This window comes from Paramisgurnus dabryanus, chromosome 21 (assembly GCF_030506205.2).
Source record: "Paramisgurnus dabryanus chromosome 21, PD_genome_1.1, whole genome shotgun sequence".
NCBI classification, from domain to species: Eukaryota; Metazoa; Chordata; class Actinopteri; order Cypriniformes; family Cobitidae; genus Paramisgurnus; species Paramisgurnus dabryanus.
Window position 1 is genome coordinate 22,641,078 of NC_133357.1, and position 21,986 is coordinate 22,663,063.

Below are 21,986 nucleotides of genomic sequence, written 5' to 3' on the forward strand. Positions count from 1 at the left end.
TTACTATACTATACTGTACTAAACTATGCTATACTGCTCTACAAAGTGTTATCTAGCAAGTTATACTATACTATACTATACTATACTATACTATACTATACTGCTCTATGAAGTGTGAACTAGCAACTTAAGGTCTTCTGCCCTTGTAAGGCACTATACTATACTGTACTATACTATACTATACTATACTGCTCTATGAAGTGTGAACTAGCAAGTTAAGGTCTTCTGCCTTTGTAGTGCACTATACTGTACTATACTATACTATACTGTACTATACTATATTGTACTATACTGTACTGCTCTATGAAGTGTGAACTAGCAAGTTAAGGTCTTCTGCCTTTGTAGTGCACTATACTGTACTATACTATACTGTACTATAATATATTGTACTATACTGTACTGCTCTATGAAGTGTGAACTAGCAAGTTAAGGTCTTCTGCCTTTGTAGGACACTATACTGTACTGTACTATATAGAGATCGACCGATATATCTGTTTTCCGATATTTTCCCCGATATTTGAGCATTTTCCGATGATCGGATATCTGTTTTGTAATATCGGATTGACCGATAAACAAGAAAATTGCGCGCTGGACGCATCTGAGGAGAGGAGCTCACAGCAGCAGCAGCGTGCACAGCAAATATGACGGCGGAGTGACGCGACTTTATTAAAAGGACTTTGAGTATACTTACTTTGCATATGAGGCATTTATAGCACAGCTGATTTGTGCATTAATGTATGTTATGTTAAATAAGTTGATATATTAAAAGCAATGTATGCAGCTTGTCTAAGAATAGAGACGAACTCACAGAGTCACGCTGGCTGATCCATCAAATCCGGTCCCAATAACGACGTAGCTTTGCATGAATAAAACAGCCATGAATTAATGCTTTGTGGAATTAAAAACGCTAAATTAAATTCGTTTTTCTGTTATTTATGCTTATCATTAGCATCGTAAAATCACGTTCATATTGCGGATCACTTACCGGAGGCTAAAGCACATCTACCACTTTTAACAAGATTTACCCTATTAACATTTACCAGATAAACATTATTTTGCTAAAATATCTAAATAAATGTCTGTGAATATTAATTAATTATTTATTACCTCCGCAAGCGGTCACAGTTTGATAATGCGTGAGTAAATGCATAGATAAACAGCGCTGTCTACAGCCATTTCATAAGCTAAAACAACTAAATATTAATTATTCTGAAATCAAATAATGTTACCAGTTAAGAAATTTGATGATATATAAGCCGTTTTGTTTGTTTCTTTCCTGAATGTAGTATTCCAGTCAGTGATATTATTTGTAAAATCTCTTTGCTAACTACTGGTTGGATTGCTGAAGGCTCAGGTTGCTGGTCAAAACAACGATATTATATCCCAAAAAAGGCACTTAATCCACCTGTTTTACTCTATAAACTATGTATAACAAGCAGCCAACTCCGCTATACTTTTCTCTCTCTCCCGCTCTGTTACCTGAAAACCGCAGCGCGAACTTTGGATCAGTCCATTTCTGACGAAATGATAGGGGTGTTTGGAATAGTCCATGTATTGGGAATATAGTTTCTACATTATTCATTAAATTAATATTATTCTTCACTCTTTCAGACCCCTCTATTTATGACTTTGTATGCAAAGAGGGAGTGATTGTGATGATGATTATTATTATAAGGGTTTGTTCAGTTCAGTAGTGTAGTAATTATTATGTCAAAAACAGAAGTATAACAGTAAATAAAAATCGGTTCAGCATATCGGTTATCGGGCACATAAGCCTCCAAATATTTGTTATCGGCATCGGTTTGAAAAAATGAGTATCGGTCGATCTCTAGTACTATACTATACTATATTGTACTATACTATACTGCTCTACAAAGTGTGATCTAGCAAGTTATACTATACTATACTATACTATACTATACTATACTATACTATACCATACTGCTCTATGAAGTGTGATCTAGCAGTTAAGGTTTTTTGCCTTTGTAGGGCACTACAATACACTACACTACACTATAGTATACCGTAGTACACTCTAAAAATGCATGGCTATTTTCAACCCAGCGTTGGTTAAGAAAGTATGAACCTAACCTGTTGGGTTGTAATTAGGGATGCACCGAATCCAGGATTCGGATTCAGCCGAATACTGGGCTTTTTGATGGGGTTCGGGTTTGGCCGAATCTTAGATTTTTTTCCACCGAACCGAACCCTAGGCTTGAGCTACGCTGGTCGACGTCACACGGCCGTTAATTACACACATCGCACCGCACCGCTTTTATTATGTATAGGCTTATGGTAATTGTCAAAATAGTTTTTCCCACTTGTCATCCTGGCATAATGTTGCCTATCCTTTTTTCAGTTAAAATCAAAATGAAAAATACACTGCTGTGGACGTTGTTTACTTCATTAATGTGTTTTGCTGTGTTAATGAAATAAGGATGCAAATAGGATTCAGTATTCGGTTTCAGATTCGGTCGAACCCAAAAAATCTGGATTTGGTGCATCCCTAGTTGTTATTTAACCTGTTCTGGGCTGTTTCAACCAATTTTTTGGTCAAAAATAAACCTTTTTTGTTCATTTAACCTAACGGCTGAGTTTGTCCCTTTTTGACCCAATGCTGGGTTGGAAAAATCCAGCTTTTTATGAGTGTAGATAGTGTTATAAAATACTTTGAAGAAAATACTATTTAGTGATTTGCTAAGACTCTTTGGAGTCAAGGATTTAAACAAACTTCGAACCCATCTCTGTACATGAATGAGTCGTCCCGAGGTATGTTGGTTCAAATCTGTATCTGCATCTGTTTGTGCTCTATCAAGAATTGATATCTCAAAAAAAAATTCTGAGATGTGTCTGAGATATTTTTCCAAACGATTATACTTTTGAACCAAACTAAAAAACACTCAAAACACCTAGCAACCTAATATTAACACCCTGGCACCCGTCACAAACACCATTGCATCATAGATACAACTTCTGCATGGGCAACCACTGCTTGACTTTCGTAAAAATGCTGTTTTTTAGAGTATTTTGGCAATATCTACAGTTGCGTGTACCATTTTAATGGAGAGACTCTGAAAAAAGTGAACTAAAGCTAGAGGAGAGCTGTGTTAGAGTCTTTTATCAGGAGACAAGAGGATGGACTGGATATAATCAGGTTCGGATGAGAGAAAATAGATCCATGTGAGCGAGTCATGCTTTCATCTGTTAAACGTAACGTCCATAAGCCGACTTACTGTGTCCTCTCCTTTGATCTTCTTTTGATGTTTAGATATTCACGAAAGGCTGTTGCTTTTTCTCTTACCATCTTTACTTTTTCTGTGAGTATGTCGTAACGCAGAAAGTGCACGGCTATAAATTACGGAATGATGAATGGAAAGAGTTTCCATCACATGTGGACAACAGCACAATATGAGCGTTTGAGTGGATCCACGTGTGATGGCACAAACAAATGTCCTGAGGTCATTATGTGGTTTCATACGAGGGAGCACAAGCAATAGATCCTACTAGCTTGGGAAAAGTGAGCTTCTTCCTAATGGCCTGAATTTCAAACAACAAACATCAGGGACAATATTTTCAACACATTACTCTGTTGTAGCAATAAGTGTTGTTTTTCTGGGCTGCATAAGTCAATAAAACTATGCATCCACACAAACATTTTATAAGACACTATATAGTCACTAAGACACAAATCTATTCATCCAAGTACTTTGTATTTCATCCATTATAAGTTTAATGACGTTAGTAGACCAATTGGCTATGAGCCAGATATTAGACTGCAGCTTTTGTACAAAAGATGCTTCCTACTTTATTAAATCAGAGTTTAAAATAGACAATAATAAATAAATAAATAAATGAAGTGGCTTTGCATCGTAAACTCTTGGCTGTTGGACAGTAAAGTGGATGGTGTCCAGCATCTTTTTTCTGCTTTTTCCCTGTAGGGGAGCAATAGATTTCAGGTGAACTTGGTATGAATGATTGAAAACAGAGAGCGCTCAGGTTTATAGAGGAGAGAGTCACTGGGGGATCGAGGCATCGTTGGATGTTCAGGGTCAAACTGAAATAATAAAGAAACAGTGGAAAGATGGATTCGTGAGAGCTTTGAGAATTTTTTGAGAATTAATGCACTGTGACACACACAATTTCTCTCAAAAATACATTAGAATGAAGATTATGAATTGTAGAGAAACATTGAATTTACCCTGCTCTACATGAGCCCATTGTGATTATGTCCATCACACACAGAGAGAGAGAAAGAGCGAGCGAGAGACCAGTGCAGTCAAATACACATTTGATGTTGCCATAGAGATGATTCTGGAAGTAGTGGAGTTTCATCTGAACTGAACTGGTAGTGTGTGCTAGATAATGAACATGTTTCTGTTCACAGGTCAGTGTATGTCAACCACATTACTGACCAGAGGTGCACATGAAATAGTCAACATGGCCTGTGCAGATCAATTTACAGAGTGCTTTAGTACACACACGCACATGCCAACCCTATCTCACGGCATTTCTTTTTGGTGTCATTTTACGTTTTGGCTTCTCAACTTTTTCTATTTTTAAACCATTGTCGCTTAGGGTTGGCATTAGATTTTGGGTTTAGGTTAGGATATCTGAAATGTAGCAATTGTAAAAAAATAGAAAAAAATGTAGAAACCAATATATAAAATGAAACGATAACTTGTGTCCATTAACACAAATAAATAAATCAAATATTTTGTGACTATATACCAGGAAATGCAGCGAGATCGGGTTGCACACACACATGCATACACACACCTTTCAAACAGATGATGATAAATATGGGAAAGATACATATTGGAGTCCCTCCAGAAAAATGTGATTATGCGATTGCATGATTCAACGCATAATCAGCCAAAGTCGGCAAATGTATGCGGGGGGGGGGCATTTTTTCAAATTTCCATTGTGCAAAATATGCAGGGCTTGCATGATTTCATAATCCCCGCATTTACATAGCAAAAATCACATATATCTTAGCAGAAAGTTAAAAAATTTAGCATTTACTTCACACAAGCGCAGCCATGTCCCCTGTTGCCATGGGAACGTTATGAATTGACGTGATTATGTGACGTGAACATCAATGAAAAGCTGCAAAAGCTGCAAACTGTTTTTGCAAGTTCCTACAGTTTTTGCATAAAATTGCATAAATATCCTGCATATTCCATCGCATTTTTAAAGAAAACGTGTTGCAAGATCAAGGATTTTTGCCCACAACAAGCACAAAAAATCTCTGGAAGGACTGATTTTTCTGGAACGACTCATATTGCAGCTTTAATATGCAGGTTTAAAAAACAGTTAGTTCCAATCCTTGATTCTGATTGGTCGATAGCTGTGCTTTATTCACAATTGCTTCACCCAATGGTTCTATTTATCACTGCGTCCTTAGCCACACCCTTAGCAACCACACGTATCGGTTCGTTATTTTTATTTTAGCTTTCATTTTTTTCTATTGTAAGTAATGCTTTAATTGATTTAACTTCTTGAAAGTTGCACTAATACATTTTTTATTTACTTTATTTACTTTAATATTGTATGGTTACCTTTTTATAAAAGCAGTAAGGTACTCGAGGCAAGTGCTGTATCGTGAATAGGTAATGGCGGAAGGGGTTGCAGGCACTAACAACACCCTTCAGCCGTTACTTATCAATGATACAGCACAGCCTCGTAAATTATTGCTTACATAAGGTTGTTGTTATTGATACAGATCGGTACTAGGGCCAGTGTTCTAAATGAGGGGGGGCTGGGGTGGTCCCGGACCTTATACAAGCATTGAGGGATGCACTACAAAGCACAAAATTATAAATTGGGGGTTCCCAGGTTTCTATTAAAATTAAAATACTACGTGAATAAAACAAATATTGTGCTGCGCTGCCATAAAGTGATGCTGTCCATTATTTGTCCCAATTTCGCAATAAACTAATCCAAAAGATTTTTGTCTGAAATAAATGTTAACTCTCATGTGCGCCTCACGCTGTTTTCTGGAGGAATTGACAGATTGTTCGATTTAGGATTGGGTTAGGTGCTTTTGAAATTTTTTTCTCAAACTATTATTTCATACTAATTTGAGGGGTAAAAATAGTTAGGGTTTGAGTTAAATATGGGGTTTCTTTGATTAGAACGTTGATCCAGGACCAACAAAAAAATTGATCTAAGATCAAATCCTACTTTATGAAGTGACGGCAACCTTAAAATGATGAGGAGGTGCTTGGCCAGGAGGTGGGTTTGATTAGGGGACCCCCATAATCTTAAAGGGCAGGACAATATCCTTAAATATTTGATATTCCAATCTTTTTCCAAATTTTGACAACATTTGATATTTTTGCTTTTGCACTGGAATAGTGGAAAAAAGTTAATTTATAAATTCTAATTTAAAAAAAACTGTAAAAAGGCAGAAACCATCCCCATATTATGGATCATTTTTGGTTGGACTAATTCTTCATTCACTCCTGTATCTCTTTCCACACCTGTGTCGCTTGTATTAACCATTTTGATCATGACGAGTTATGTTTTGTGCTACTCATCATGAGACATGAAGTGTAGTGAAATTGCCGTCTGGTGCCGTCTTTGGCACATCACTGTTCAATATTTTATGTATTCCATTATTTTATATCTTCAATTATCTCGATAATATCTAATATTTCATATGCCACCCAGCTCTAATGTGTAGTGACAGTTGCTAAAATTAATATCCTATTATTATTGCCATGTTTTGACTTGTGTGAGAGATGTGAGCAATCTTCTGACCTTAAATATTAAACTTTAACACTTAACTAAACCTGCATGAATGATCCTCAAATCATGTGGCTCATTGAACAGAGACGTGTTATTAATCCTCTAAGTGATTTGACTTTCAAGGTGTTTCTTTTTGGAGGACAATGAAACATAGAGGCATATACAAACCAGAATATCACAGAGAAAAGCGATACACCAGCCATAATAGCCACTTAAACACTATAGAAACCATTCTCAGAATATGTAAAAACTTTTACCTATTTTCATAATGATTTTGTTCTTCATTTTAATTCACCAATAAGTGTTAGATGCGATATATTTATATATATATACACACACACACATATCACTGCAGGCCTGCGGAGAGCTGTTAGTTAATGTGATCCAAATCGGAGACAAGTACACATACAATGCCCACCAGAACCTCCTGTCTCTCTCCCTGTACACCTCCCCGATTTTTAATGATTCATCTGCAATACGGAGGACAAAAGAATGGTGGAGGGGAGCTTATTGTCAGGCTAAGTGGCTTGTCATGGAGAGATTTGAATCTGAAAGCGTTTTGTGTCACTAAACTGAATGGATCTCAGGAGGGAATGGACGCAGAAATGGCGTTTCAGTGGTCTGATTTACCCAGAATGCTGCAGGCTCACGTTGAAACAAGCATGCATATGAGGACGTTTGTAAGGCTGTCGATGAAAGAAACCAGACCAAAAGTACGTATCACCACGAAATACAGTTTTTTTCCATCCATGTGGAATTTAAAGTAAAACATAGTGTAACACTGAAACACACACACACACACAAACTTTAGATGTTCATTCTCTTCTTGCCTCACACAATTTTTATATGCACACTGAATCCAGGGGTCAAATTAGAGCATCTGTATTCTGTAGGAGTCCTACTCTTTTCATTCCCTGCTGAAACGAAAAAGGAAAGCGACTTTGCAAGTTTTTTTCCTCTACCTTCTACCTTCCCATCTATTAATATTCTTCCTGGCGAGATGAGGCGCGTTCTAGCAACGGGTGAGGAGGCATTGTGAAATGAGAACGTGAAGGTAGCCTGGCAAGACAAATGTTAGCTCAGGAGTTCGTAGGAGTCGGTTCGAGCGTTGGTCGTCAGCTGTGCGGAGAGCTTTTTATTAATGCTAAAGCTCGTCTCGCAGGTAGGGGTGCTCCCGCTTCCCTGGGAATAGAAAGAAACTTTGGTGTACTGGGTGAAATTGATTAGCTTGTGTAACTCTTCTGAGGGGAGAGGGCCTGAACTGTGCTGCTCTACTGGCCTGCTTAAAGATAAGAAGTTTCTTCAGGAGAAAAGGGGTAAATAAATACAGAAGAAAAACTTAAGCACTTAGAGCTTTGCAGGTACAACCTGAAAATCCAATACTAGTGAGCTGAATGTTAATATCTCCAATGGAGAGCTTTAGCACATTGCAGTCCACTAAGAACTGGATAGCTATTTGCAAACCCACTAGCAAGTTTAGCAATGTTGATGCTGTTGTATACAGGTAATATTGTGGAAAAGTCTTAGGCCACCAGCAGCTTTGTTGTTTTGACGTTTTTATTAAAATGTACATTTATATTTCATTCACTCACTTTATTAAGATACAAACAGACAAATAAATAAATCCAGCTAAGACCAGAATAAGCTGGTAGCTGGTTTAAGCTGTCCTTCCCAGCCTGGCAAAGCTGGTCAAGCCGGTGAGTCAGCTGGTCTTCCAGCCTGACCAGCTAAGTCCAGCTTAAAAAGTGACCAAAACACAGCTAGACCAGCTTGCTACACCCGCAATACCAGCTAAACCCAAGCTGGGAGACCATCTAAAACCAGCTCACCAGCTTAAATGAACACAAACTCCACAATTTTCAGAACTTCCTTGGGTAAAAATCATTTTAGTGACCCCTCTTGCCATTAACACATCTTAAACTCTTTTGAGGAGACTTATGTCCTGAAGTCATATTAGAATTAGAAATCAGGATTCCCAGCTATCCAAAATACATGACTGCAACGTAATCTGATTACCAGTACCAAACTTTCATTTGTGACCACGTAACTCATTACATCGTGGAAACCGGAAAAGTTTCAGATGTTGCGAGTTAGTAACATCAACTTTGTGACAATGTCACGTTTATTACGTTGTCAAAACTTTGCGATTATCACTAACTGTCAACGTCCGAAAGTTATGTTGTGGCGACAAAACCAGGAATTTCACTTTTCCAGTTGCCACGACATAATTAATTACTTTGCCAAGACGTCACGTTTATCAGGTTGTTTCAACGTTCCCATTACTAACCGGCTATGTCTGAAAGTTACATTGTGGCAACCAATCTAGGAATTTCACTTTTCCGGTTGCCATGACTAATTACCTTGCCGTGACGAAAGTTTGGTCATCAGATTACGTTGCAGTTTCGTACTGATAACTTTGTGACAATGTCTATTGGATATAGGGCAGGGGTGTCAAACATGTGTCCAATCCGGCCCGCATGATGATTTATACAGTTTTATTAAATATTAAACATATTTACATACATATTTTAATATTTAATATTTTAATATTTTATATTTACATAAATATTAAACATACATACATATTTTAAAAACCCTTTCAGGCAGGTGTCTAGTTCGTTTTTAATATGAGAGACTTGCGGAAAGCAGCAAAACGCGGAACATAGAGTAAACACGGTGCCCAAAAATCTTGCTGTTTTATTGTTACCGCTCCGCTAAAGATCCACCGATTCTGGTAATCCACTTTGTGTTTTCCCGCCCGCTCCGCAGCATCTCTGTGTCCATTCTCTGCCTGGAGAGCGAAGACGACATCCGAAGTGCAGAGTTGGGAGAATGAAAAGAGTGAAAAAAGATGTTAAAATCCAAAAAAATGATGCGGAATTTACTGGGATACGTTAAATAGGGAACATTCCTACATTGAATAAAACATAATGAAGTGTTGTCCTTATCTGTCATTTTTAATGTAAATTACTTTTAATGTGTTACTTTTTTAATTTATTAATACAGCAACGGTTTACAATGGTTGAAATAATAACGGCAAATTAATCAAATTATGACACACAACTGAGAGAAAGTGTGTCTATAAAAGTAGAGCGCAGCAGTCCAAGTAGCAGTAAAGGAGGCAATCAACATGGCTGCCACGCCAAGTAATGACGTCACAACACCCAAGCCCTATTTACTGTATATAGTAATGAATTAATACTTAAAATCAGGTAAATTCAGCTCATTTAATTTGAAAAAGCATTATCTTTAAATGTTAGGAGATCGTAGAGGTGATGTTGTGAATTTGTACTGTACTAATAATGGAATTACCTCCCTGGTACAGTACATGCAAGTTACCATTATCTTCCTATTACCATCTGACTGGACGGTCAATGATCTAGGTCCAGAACATTTCATAACTGTATTTGGTTTACCATTAGATTAAACCATAACTCATATTTTTTTATTAATATTAATTATGTAATAGAGACCAGCAGGTTGAGCTGCAGTTACACTAATGCACAAAAATGTAATGCACAGATTCTCATATTCTGCAGACAGACCAGAATAAAAATGGTCTCACCAGGAAGTCTTTGTGCACTGCACATGACCCGACCGTCTGTGTCTTAGCCCTTGAGTGATCATTCTGCATTTGTAAAGCATTGTCAGCGACCAATTTGCTACTGCTAACAACACGCCTCGGGGTGCATGCAAACACACGGATTATCCCGGTCGATAAAGAGCAGGTCTGTCTGAATACACTATGCAGTCCTTAAGGTTTAAAGGAAACATTGCCTTAGGGTCTGTTCACAAAAGCAACAGTTTTACAAAAATGCCTTAATACATAGATTCTCAATCGTATAGAGAAATTGTAATCACAAAATATTATTTGTATTTTTGGGAATTCATATTAAATGTGATGCGAAACTGGTGTATGCTAGTGGTTAGTTGGATATGGTTACATCTGGGCTGGTAACCAAAAGATTGCTGAAAGTTGATTGATGGATCTGTGATACCTCATGGCTTTGTAAGTCATTTTGGCCAAAGAAGTGTCATCTAAATGACAAACTGGCAAAACAAATCAAAAAGAATGATGAAGAAGAAAGGGTAACACCTCGCTTAGGCGATTCATTGTTTGCATGGTACCCATTAAGGTCTGTGAACAATACAACGATGTATGATATATACTGAAGCATCACAAAAAACACATTTTAAAGAGGAGTCTTGGTATGGTTCATGTTTTTTCCAGGTAGCCAGAGCGGATGAACATTGATTCGTTTAGTTTTTCACACACAAGCAATTACACACATTTGGTTAATGTGCAAATTAATTAGCAGCATTTGGCACAGAGCCGGCGTTCGTACTCAATGAGCCTGCGCACACACAGAACACAAAGGCAAATAAAAATGTGATAAATTGCAAAAATAAGTTGGCAGGGGGTTTATGAGTACAGTACAGATTGTTGTTTTCTAGACTGCTTTAACATTTCATTGCATAATTAAATAAAATATCTGCTGTTTTTCCTTGTGCTTCTCATTCTTCTTTCTGTCTCACTAAAATATTTTAAGGACTTCATTTTATTAATTTTGCCAGTGTGGCAAGCTTTATCATCAATCATTCATGTGCAGTTTTGCACTGAATTAGTAATTAAAACTCATTACTGGCAACAATGTGTAGTCATCAAGCTTGCCAATCAAACACTCACAAACACAAAAACATTTCTGCAGCAAACTCATATTTTCAACCTTTCTTCTGTTTAATGCAATTGATTTTTTTTAATGGGCTATAAGAAAGCGAAACACAGAGATTGATGTTCAGGAGTGACGTTGTGCCAAAGCTTAAATATTTTCTTATAAAACTCTAAAATACTGAAATATATGGTCATGTGTTACATTTTATTGCTTAAAGCAACACTATGTAGTTTCCATGTAAAAATGACTTACAGCTCCGCCATGTGGTTGAAAAGCGCAACAGTGCCTGGTATCAGACACTCTTCTGCAGGCAGGGGGTGGGGCTGTGTGCTCTACCCTCCACCGCCACTTTCAGAGTGTGCTTGTAGCAGCTAGGAGGCTGCTCAGGTTGCAGCAACAGTAAAATTTGTCCAGTTAAAAGTTGTTCTTTCACTGAAATAATTTTAGAGACATTATTTAAATGTAAAAAAACTACATAGTGTTGCTTTAATACGTCTCAAATATAGAGAGGAATTTCATAGCCAATCAAAGATATTGCATATAACAAGATGTGGCACCACTATTACTATAAATAGGGTACAAAGAAACGCTCAACATGGCCTCTCTGGCAACAGAAGTCCCGCCTTCCAGTTAAAATAACCAATTAGATTCTCTGAAGGAGGAGCTCTAGAGCTTGCCAACCTGTGCGCAGTAGCTGAAATGACCTTGAAACAGGTGTTTTTAGTGCAATTTGGGTTTAATAAAACAAAAGTAATGGCACAGTTGAAGTCAGGTTTAAATGTTGGTTAGAAATATGTTGTCTAATTGGGATTTTAGCATGCGATTTTAGATATATCTGCCTTTCCCCATTCAATAGATAGGAATTTAGTCTTGCATAACTGTCTAGAGGCATTGCAAACATGTCCGCCTAGTGGCGCGATCTCCCTAAAGGGATTTTGGGAAATGCATAGCAACCCCCCTGAACCCTAGCACAGGCGTGACTCCCATATATAGCCTATTAAATAACATAGTATATTAAATATAACCTAGTTTGCAAAGAGTTGACTGCACCAATCCTTTGATATTATGATTTCATCAGGCCTATATCTTTTGTCATTGTCATACACAAACCTTGGCAAAGATAAAACTCTTTTTGTGCAGTCCTGCATCTTTCCATTAAACAGCATTACATGCTTCAGAGCTCTGTGGCACATAATTCACATTATTAAAAATGACTGTAAATAAAATTTTTTATATATAACAAATCTTTTCCATGTCTGACACTCAAGTCAGCAAATAGGTCAACATGACCACAGACCACAATTACAATTTGGTACATTTCTGAAATAAGCTTTAAGAGATTTTTATGGTATTTTTTAAATATTGTGGTTGGCAGAGATGCACATCCTGAATAGGACAGAGAGGAAGCCAGAGATGGATTATAATTAGCAGGTGTAATTAGAGACAAGCAGACATAAATGAAGAAGGATTAATTGCTGTTAAAATCGAGAGCTCTTTATTAATGCTCATATTTAATTCCATCTATCCTGTTGCCTGCAGACGAACTGGTGAACTAAAAATAGCTCTTGCTGTCACTGTGTCTTGTTCGGTTCAAGTCTTGACAGTACAGATCGTGACACAGTGACTCTGTGCTGTTGTACTGATATATGCATAAAGTCAATGCTGTTAATTAGTGTCACACTGTACTGTAAATGGAGTTTTAAGATGGATATTGGATGTTAATTTACTTAGTGAGTGAGTGAGTGAGTGAGTGAATAAGTGCATAAAGAAATGAATGAACAAGTAAATTAATGAACAAGCTAATGAATCAATGAGTAAATAAATGCATGACTAAGTGAATGAGCGAGTGAGTGAGTGATGAAAGAAATGAAAGAAATAAAGATACAATGAAAAAGCAAATAAATGAACGAATGAACAAAGATAGAGACTTTAGATAAAAAATAATGAATAAATGAGTGAGTGAGTGAGTGAGTAAGTGAGTAAGTGAGTGAAAGGAAGAAACGAAAGAAAAAAACAAACAAATGAATGAGTAAATAAGTGAGTTAATGAGTAGGTGAGTAAATGAATAAAGGAAGAAAAATTTATAAACGGCAAACAAATAAACAAGTGAAAAAATAAATGATTAAATGAATGAAATAATTAATAAATAATTGATTGATTGATTAAATAAATGAAAGACAGAAGAAAGAAACAAGTGAGTGAGTAAGTGAGTGAATAAGCAAGTGAGTGAATGAGTGAGTTTATGAATAATTGAGTGAGTGAGTGAGTAAGCAAGTGAGTGAGTGAGTGAGTGAATAATTGAGTGAGTGAATAAATGAATGAAGGAAGAAAGAAAGAAATGAACAAACAGGCAAACAAATTAATTAATTAAAACTGAATGAAATAATTAATAAATAATTGATTGAGTAAGTGAATAAATGAAAGACAGAAGGAAGGAAGAAAGAAACAAATAAATGAATGAACAAGCAAACGAACAAACAAATGAAAACAAATGAACCAATGAATGACTGAGTGAGTAATTTTAGGAATAAGTGAGTGAGTGAGTGAGGGAGGGAGCAAGTGAGTGAATGATTGAGTGAAGGAAGCAAGCAAGGAAGGAAGGAAGGAATGAACAAACAAACAAGCCAACAAATGAATTAATAACTGCATGAGTAAATGAATAAACAAACTATCATCATTTTTCTTGTGTTTGTGAGTGAGTGAGTGAGTGAGTGAGTGAGTAAGTTTATGAATGAATGAGTGAGTGAGCAAGTGAGTGAATGAATTTATGAATGAAGGAGTGAGTAGGTGAGCAAGTGAGTTTATTAATAAGAGAGTAAGTGAGTGAGTGAGTGAGTGAGTGAATGAGTGGGTTTATGAATAAGTGAGTGAGTGATTGAGTGAGTGAGTATTAATAAGTGAGTGAATGAGCAAGCGAGTAAGTGATTGATTGAGTGGGTGAGTAAGTGAGTGAGTTTATGAATAAGTGAGTGAGTGAGCAATTGAGTGAGTTTATGAATAAATGAGTAAGCAAGTGAGTGAGTGAGTGAGTGAAAAAGTGAGTGAGTGAGTGAGTTAATAAATGATTGAAGGAAGAAAGAAATGAATGAACAAACAGGCAAACAAATTAATGAATTAAAACTAAATGAAATACTTACTCAATCAATTATTTATTAATTGAATAAATGAAAGACAGAAGTAATGAAGAAAGAAAGGAACAAATGAACGAACAAGCAAACAAACAAACAAATGAACCAATGAATGACTGAGTCAGTGATTTTAGGAAAACGTTAGTGGGAAAGTTAGTGAGTGAGTTTATCAATAAGTGAGTGAGTGAGTTTATGAATAAGTGAGTGAGTGAGTCAGTGAGTGAGTCAGTGAGTAAGTGAAGGAAGCAAGCAAGCAAGGAAGGAAGGAATGAACAAACAAACAAACAAGCCAACAAATGAATTAATAACTGCATGAGTAAATGAATAAACATCCTATCATCATTTTTCTTGTGTTTGTGAGTGAATGAGTGAGTGAGTGAGTGAGTGAGTGAGTGAGTGAGTGAGTGAGTGAGTGAGTGAGTGAGTGAGTGGATGAATAAGTGAATGAGTTAGTGAGTGAGTAAGTTTATGAATGAATGAGTGAGTGAGCAAGTGAGTGAATGAATTTATGAATGAATGAGTGAGTGAGCAAGTGAGTGAATGAATTTATGAATGAATGAGTGAGTAGGTGAGCAAGTGAGTTTATTAATAAGAGAGTAAGTGAGTGAGTGAATGAGTGGGTTTATGAATAAGTGAGTGAGTGATTGAGTTAGTGAGTATTAATAAGTGAGTGAATGAGCAAGCGAGTAAGTGATTGATTGAGTGGGTGAGTAAGTGAGTGAGTTTATGAATAAGTGAGTGAGTGAGCAATTGAGTGAGTTTATGAATAAATGAGTAAGCAAGTGAGTGAGTGAGTGAGTGAGTGAGTGAGTGAAAAAGTGAGTGAGTGAGTGAGTGAGTTAATAAATGATTGAAGGAAGAAAGAAATGAATGAACAAACAGGCAAACAAATTAATGAATTAAAACTAAATGAAATACTTACTCAATCAATTATTTATTAATTGAATAAATGAAAGACAGAAGTAATGAAGAAAGAAAGGAACAAATGAACGAACAAGCAAACAAACAAACAAATGAACCAATGAATGACTGAGTCAGTGATTTTAGGAAAACGTTAGTGGGAAAGTTAGTGAGTGAGTTTATCAATAAGTGAGTGAGTGAGTTTATGAATAAGTGAGTGAGTGAGTCAGTGAGTGAGTCAGTGAGTAAGTGAAGGAAGCAAGCAAGCAAGGAAGGAAGGAATGAACAAACAAACAAACAAGCCAACAAATGAATTAATAACTGCATGAGTAAATGAATAAACAACCTATCATCATTTTTCTTGTGTTTGTGAGTGAATGAGTGAGTGAGTGAGTGAGTGAGTGAGTGAGTGAGTGAGTGAGTGAGTGAGTGGATGAATAAGTGAATGAGTTAGTGAGTGAGTAAGTTTATGAATGAATGAGTGAGTAGGTGAGCAAGTGAGTTTATTAATAAGAGAGTAAGTGAGTGAGTGAGTGAGTGAATGAGTGGGTTTATGAATAAGTGAGTGAGTGATTGAGTTAGTGAGTATTAATAAGTGAGTGAATGAGCAAGCGAGTAAGTGATTGATTGAGTGGGTGAGTAAGTGAGTGAGTTTATGAATAAGTGAGTGAGTGAGCAATTGAGTGAGTTTATGAATAAATGAGTAAGCAAGTGAGTGAGTGAGTGAGTGAGTGAGTGAGTGAGTGAGTGAGTGAGCAATTGAGTGAGTTTATGAATAAATGAGTAAGCAAGTGAGTGAGTGAGTGAGTGAAAAAGTGAGTGAGTGAGTGAGTTAATAAATGATTGAAGGAAGAAAGAAATGAATGAACAAACAGGCAAACAAATTAATGAATTAAAACTAAATGAAATACTTAATCAATTATTTATTAATTGAATAAATGAAAGACAGAAGTAATGAAGAAAGAAAGGAACAAATGAACGAACAAGCAAACAAACAAACAAATGAACCAATGAATGACTGAGTCAGTGATTTTAGGAAAACGTTAGTGGGAAAGTTAGTGAGTGAGTTTATCAATAAGTGAGTGAGTGAGTTTATGAATAAGTGAGTGAGTGAGTCAGTGAGTGAGTCAGTGAGTAAGTGAAGGAAGCAAGCAAGCAAGGAAGGAAGGAATGAACAAACAAACAAACAAGCCAACAAATGAATTAATAACTGCATGAGTAAATGAATAAACAAATCATAATTTTTCTTGTGTTTGTGAGTGAGTCAGTGAGTGAGTCAGTGAGTGAGTGAAGGAAGCAAGCAAGCAAGGAAGGAAGGAATGAACAAACAAACAAACAAGCCAACAAATGAATTAATAACTGCATGAGTAAATGAATAAACAAATCATAATTTTTCTTGTGTTTGTGAGTGAGTGAGTGAGTGAGTGAGTGAGTGTATGAATAAGTGAATGATTGAGTAATTTAATGAGTTTATGAATAAGTGAATGAGTGAGTTAGTGAGTGAGTGAGTTTATGAATGAATGAGTGAGCAAGTGAGTTTATTAATTAATGAGTGAGTGAGTAAGTGAGTGAGTTTATTAATAAGTGAGTAAGTGAGTGAGTGAGTGAGTGAGTGAGTGAGTGAGTGAGTGAGTGAGTGAGTGAATGAGTGGGTTTATGAATAAGTGAATGATTGAGTGAGTGAGTGAGTGAGTGAGTGAGTATTAATAAGTGAGTGAATGAGCAAGCGAGTAAGTAATTGATTGAGTGGGTGAGTAAGTGAGTGACTTTATGAATAAGTGAGTGAGCAAGTGATTGAGTGAATGAGTGGGTTTATGAATATGTGAGTGAGTGAGTGAGTGAAGGAAGCAAGGAATGAATGAATGAATGAACAAACAAACAAGCCAACAAATGAATTAATAACTGCATGAGTAAATGAATGAATAAACAATCTGGCATTATTTTTCTTGTGTTTGTGCCACAGTGTATGCATATTCAGTTGTGATGTCGTCTTGTTCCATTTATTAAAAAGCAACATGTTATTCATAAGTAGCTTCTCATTCTGTCTGGGTGGCAGCTCTTAATGTAACATGATAAGGAGACCAAATGGACAGAGTTAATTAAAAAGAGTCAGACAATTTGACAGTCTCTTCTCGTTCCGACTCTCTGACAATAACAAAGACACGGTCTGTTAAACGTTTCACAGCGGGAACTCAAAACGTTTTTCTGGAAATTCACAGCAGAATACTTTATTGGGATTAGTTTTAAATACAGAAAAGTCGAAAATTCCAGTTGGCTATGTGGTCTAAGACATTTGTCTGAAGGGCCTGTCATCATTTGTATCTCTGTGTGTAGATGTATTCGGGTGTGCGTTTGTGTGTGTTGTATTGTGGCCAGACCTCGCAGTCCATCAGGGTTTTAACACACCAGGGCTCTTCTGGTATACGCATTTTATTTTGTATCTGTTGTCTGTTACTCAACCCACACTTTATAACAAACCTATATCTCCTGTTGGAAAAGACAGTGTTTAGACAGTAGTAAATGGTTGTAAGGTGAAATGAATTACTTTTGGTTAGTTTATGTGTTTTGTAAGTCTAAAGCTTTAAAGTTTTGGGAGCTCTTATTGATGGACAACATGAAATATTTGTACCCATTTAAAATGTATTTTTCACATTACAGAGCCATTTTTCAATAGAAGAAAATGTATAACACCAACAACAATGAACACTTCTTTTTATACAAACTTTTAACTTAAGTACCCAACAAATAAGATACCCAAATAGATCATAAATGCTTGCTTTTTTCCATTTTTTAAAACACAAAGGTTTAGTAAAATAGCTAAGTTAATTTGGTACAACAAAAGAATAAATAATCTCTTTATCCACAATAATTACCATCTGCACTTTGCTACACAGCAAATAAGCCGCAGTAAATTTAAGCAAATAGAGATTGCATCCATCTGCATGTAGTTTGCACGCAGACATCATTGGCATGTAAATATAAGCGCAGGTTTGCAGATAATGAAATGACGGCTATTGCCGTAATTCATTTAAATGAAAATGTTGCGGGCTTTCATTTAAAACTCATGTAAATATCATTTGAAGTGGTTGGTAATATAATGTAATGTAAATGAATGTGCCCATATGCGGTTACCGGAGCATAAACGGCACGCAGATGGGACCCTCGCTTTCAGTTTTGTCACAGCGCGATGCACCGTTAACCCTTGCTGGATATAGGGGACGGGACAGGGAGAGGTGGGTAATAAATTGAAACCAACAGAGCTCAAGGTTACGACACATAAATCCTGAGAGAGTGGATCAGGGCGACGTGTGAGAATGGTATTATAGTAGAAGAGAGAGAGAGAGAGAGAGAGAGAGAGAGCGTGTGATCAAGCAAGATTGAGAGCGTGGGGGCAGAAGGGAAGTGCGGAGAGAGAAGAGTGCATACGAGCGAGTGCAGGGAGAGAGAGAGAGGCAGAAATAAAGCTACGGCAAAAGGATCCACAGAGGCAGATGAGTGAGTGCAGTGTGTGAAAGAGAGGATTGTTACCACCGTATCTTGTTATCACGGATCGCATTAAGATGGTCCCATAGCCCTCGCGCTCCATATCTGGATATTTCTACTTCCATGTGGGATGAGCAGCTGCACCGAGTGAGACAAACACAATGAGGTACTGAAAATAACAGAGGTGTTTGAAAGCCGAACAGAGGGATGGCAGAGATAACAAGCTGGGGAGAGAGAGATTTTGAAGGATAAAACAGTACGGCATGAACGGACGAGAGGTGTTTCCTGAAAGTGGAGTTCGGGGTTTCTTCCTCTGTTGTGGGACTGAACATTAACCCAGATTCTGTTCACTTCAGGGCTGTAAGTTTGTGATTGTTGTTGGGTGGCGTTGTCTCTGTATTTTTATTTAAACTTTTTTTAGACAAACTCTTGCTTTGAATTTTGATTTGAAATTAAGTTTAAGCAAGTTCAGATGGTGATATAAAAATCCTTCTAAATTCAAATCAAATTCACATTTAAAACAAAAGAACAATCTTTAATTCATTTAAACATATTTACATTAATGGTATACTTTTTGTTGTTTAAAAATGTAACTCATAATCTTGGCATTGCTACTGTAGCAGCATACTCTACCTACTGAGCTATAGAAACACATACAATTTTATAATTATTTTTTTGACTGCCTAATATATTAGTGGTGGTCTGCAAAGTAAATGCTTCTTTATTTAAACAGTGAGGTATATGTGCAGTGGTTTTCATATATAATCTTTACAGCCCCTTGTCTTTACGGTCCTCGTGAGGATTGCCCACAGCAGCGACTGTCTCTGTCTCGCTCTCTGGTGGTTATGAGTTGGACTGTCCGTATATTGTGTTGTAGACAAAAGCAGCCGTGGTGGGAAATTTCTAGGAAGTATTTTTAAGGAAGCGAGAATGCATTGTTGGATTTTGAAACATTTTTTATTTAGCTACAGAAGTGATATTTGTCGTAAATAAAAATCATGCATCTAATTATTCCATATAGCCACTCGGTTTGAAGGTATATGGAATCTATAACACTTAAGGACCCTACTCATATTCATAGTCTTGAGGACCTTCTCGGATTCATTTGTGGTATAGCCTGGAGACGAAAGTAAATAAGTAGAGCTGTCCAAATAAACACTTGAGGGTCAGTCATGTTAACATTTTCCAGTGAGAAGTTGTTTAATCTATGCAGTAAAAAGTGGAGACACAGACCACATAGAGTGAAAATGGGACCGTGTAATGACTAAAGGCAAGCTACCTATTAAACTTCGTCATGTGCTTTTCTCCGAATCCTTTAAATGTTGTGCTATTCTGTCAAGTACAATTATTTTTTTATGAACCTTCATGACTCAACTGGCCAAAAACCAGTGTGATATCCAAGAATATAACTGTAAGAGGTCAATTTTTTCTTTCTCCTTTGACCATCTTTCTGACCGCTTTGCAGAGAGCAACATGGAAAGCATTTCATTAAATCTTTTCATTAGCGCGCCGTTTGCTTGGAAAATAATCACATTGTGCACATTCTGAGAAAAAATATGCTTTATGTACTGCTTTTGACACAGACATATTTTATAAGAAATTAGTCTTTTTTTTATACTTTTGAAATGATTTTCATGGGGCACACAAGCATAATTTGTTATGAGCTAGCTGTCAGCTGTTCCTTTTCGCATTGGTTTAAATTATAGTGCAAAAATATTCTATTTTGAGTTTTTTAATAATCTAAACGGTTTAATTGAAAAATGTGATAATCAATCACAATCAAATCCTGATGATTCAAACATGATTTAAGAATGTTTGAAAGAGATTGACCTATTTCAAAAGAGTTATGTGACAATTTTGCCTATTCGATTAGTGACGTCTTACATATTTCCTCTTAATTTTACAACATTATTGTATTATATCATATTTCTTTGATGCATATTTCCAGTCCGGTCAATGACATGACATGCATATTTTTGTGTCCGGGAGCATTATGTACTATAAAAAAATAATTTGATACATTAATGACATGTGTCACTCACTTTATTCTATAAATCTGTTTGGTTTAAATTTTATTTATTTTTTAGTATTTTTAATAATAAATACCAGGTTTTGTTTTGGTAAAATTTATTGTAAAAATAACATAATTCTATGTTCGAAACCTTTCCTAAAAACAAATTTCACAAATATCAGTAGTTGTTAGGATAATAGAAATGTTTTTGTTTAACAATTTAGATGTTCTCAAATGTCAGGGTGGTGCAACCCCAATAAAGGGCCTTTTATTAAGAAGTTAACAAGTATAAACAGTAAACATGATTGCAAATCATCCAGTAAACCCCCTGAGGTCTTTATGGCTGAAAGTTTGTAGATTTCTCTCAAATACTAAAAAAATAGCCACTTTAATGTAATAGGTAGGCTGGTACACTTTCTGTGTCAGGTGGTACAACCAATGTAAAAATAGAAAAAAAATCAAACACATTTTAATTGTATTTAAAAGTGTATTTAAGATTTGATATCACAGGCAAAAGCTTACCAGCATGCAAGTCGAAGTCTGTTAAATGTAAATTCATTGCAAAGGTCAGGTGGTGCAACCAGAAAGTCAAAGGGTGCAAATGCAACATTAAGCGACACTAAATAATCTTAATATTGTAATAATTGTATGCAAGATAAGGATGTCTGTAATTATTATTATACTTTTTTATTGTTTTTAACACTAGAACTACCAACACTGAAAAAATTGATTCATTGAATTTAATCAATTTTTTTAAGGTAAGTGGTTGCAATCAATTTATTTAAGCTACATTTAAACAAAAGTTTTATATTTTATTTTACTTTACTAATCTTTTTTGTCTAAATGTAGCTTAAATAAATGTATTGCAACCACTTACCTTAAAATATTGATTAAATTCAATGAATCATTTTTTTTTTCAGTGAATGCAGTCATTTTGACAATTTTTAAAATTGCAATGTAATAACTTTGTTGAAATAAAGCCATATAAATACAGTTTCCTGATGTTTTTTAAATTTATGTAAATTTTATTCTTGTTGTTTT

General features: G+C 36.0%; 1 protein-coding gene across 5 annotated transcripts in view; it reads left to right on the forward strand.

Moving 5' to 3' along the window:
- sulf2b (sulfatase 2b) overlaps positions 1-21,986 on the forward strand; it is a 238,677-nt gene that overhangs the window by 165,653 nt on the left and 51,038 nt on the right. For 3 of the 5 annotated variants that reach the window (XM_065286278.2, XM_065286281.2, XM_065286282.2), the window contains exon 1: positions 18,844-19,294. The exons of 1 other annotated variant lie outside the window; for it this stretch is intronic. The gene's annotated coding sequence lies outside the window, so the exon portion shown is untranslated. Of the gene's footprint in view, positions 1-18,843; positions 19,295-21,986 lie in introns of those variants that run through there. One more of the 5 variants, XM_065286279.2, reaches the window with a different exon arrangement.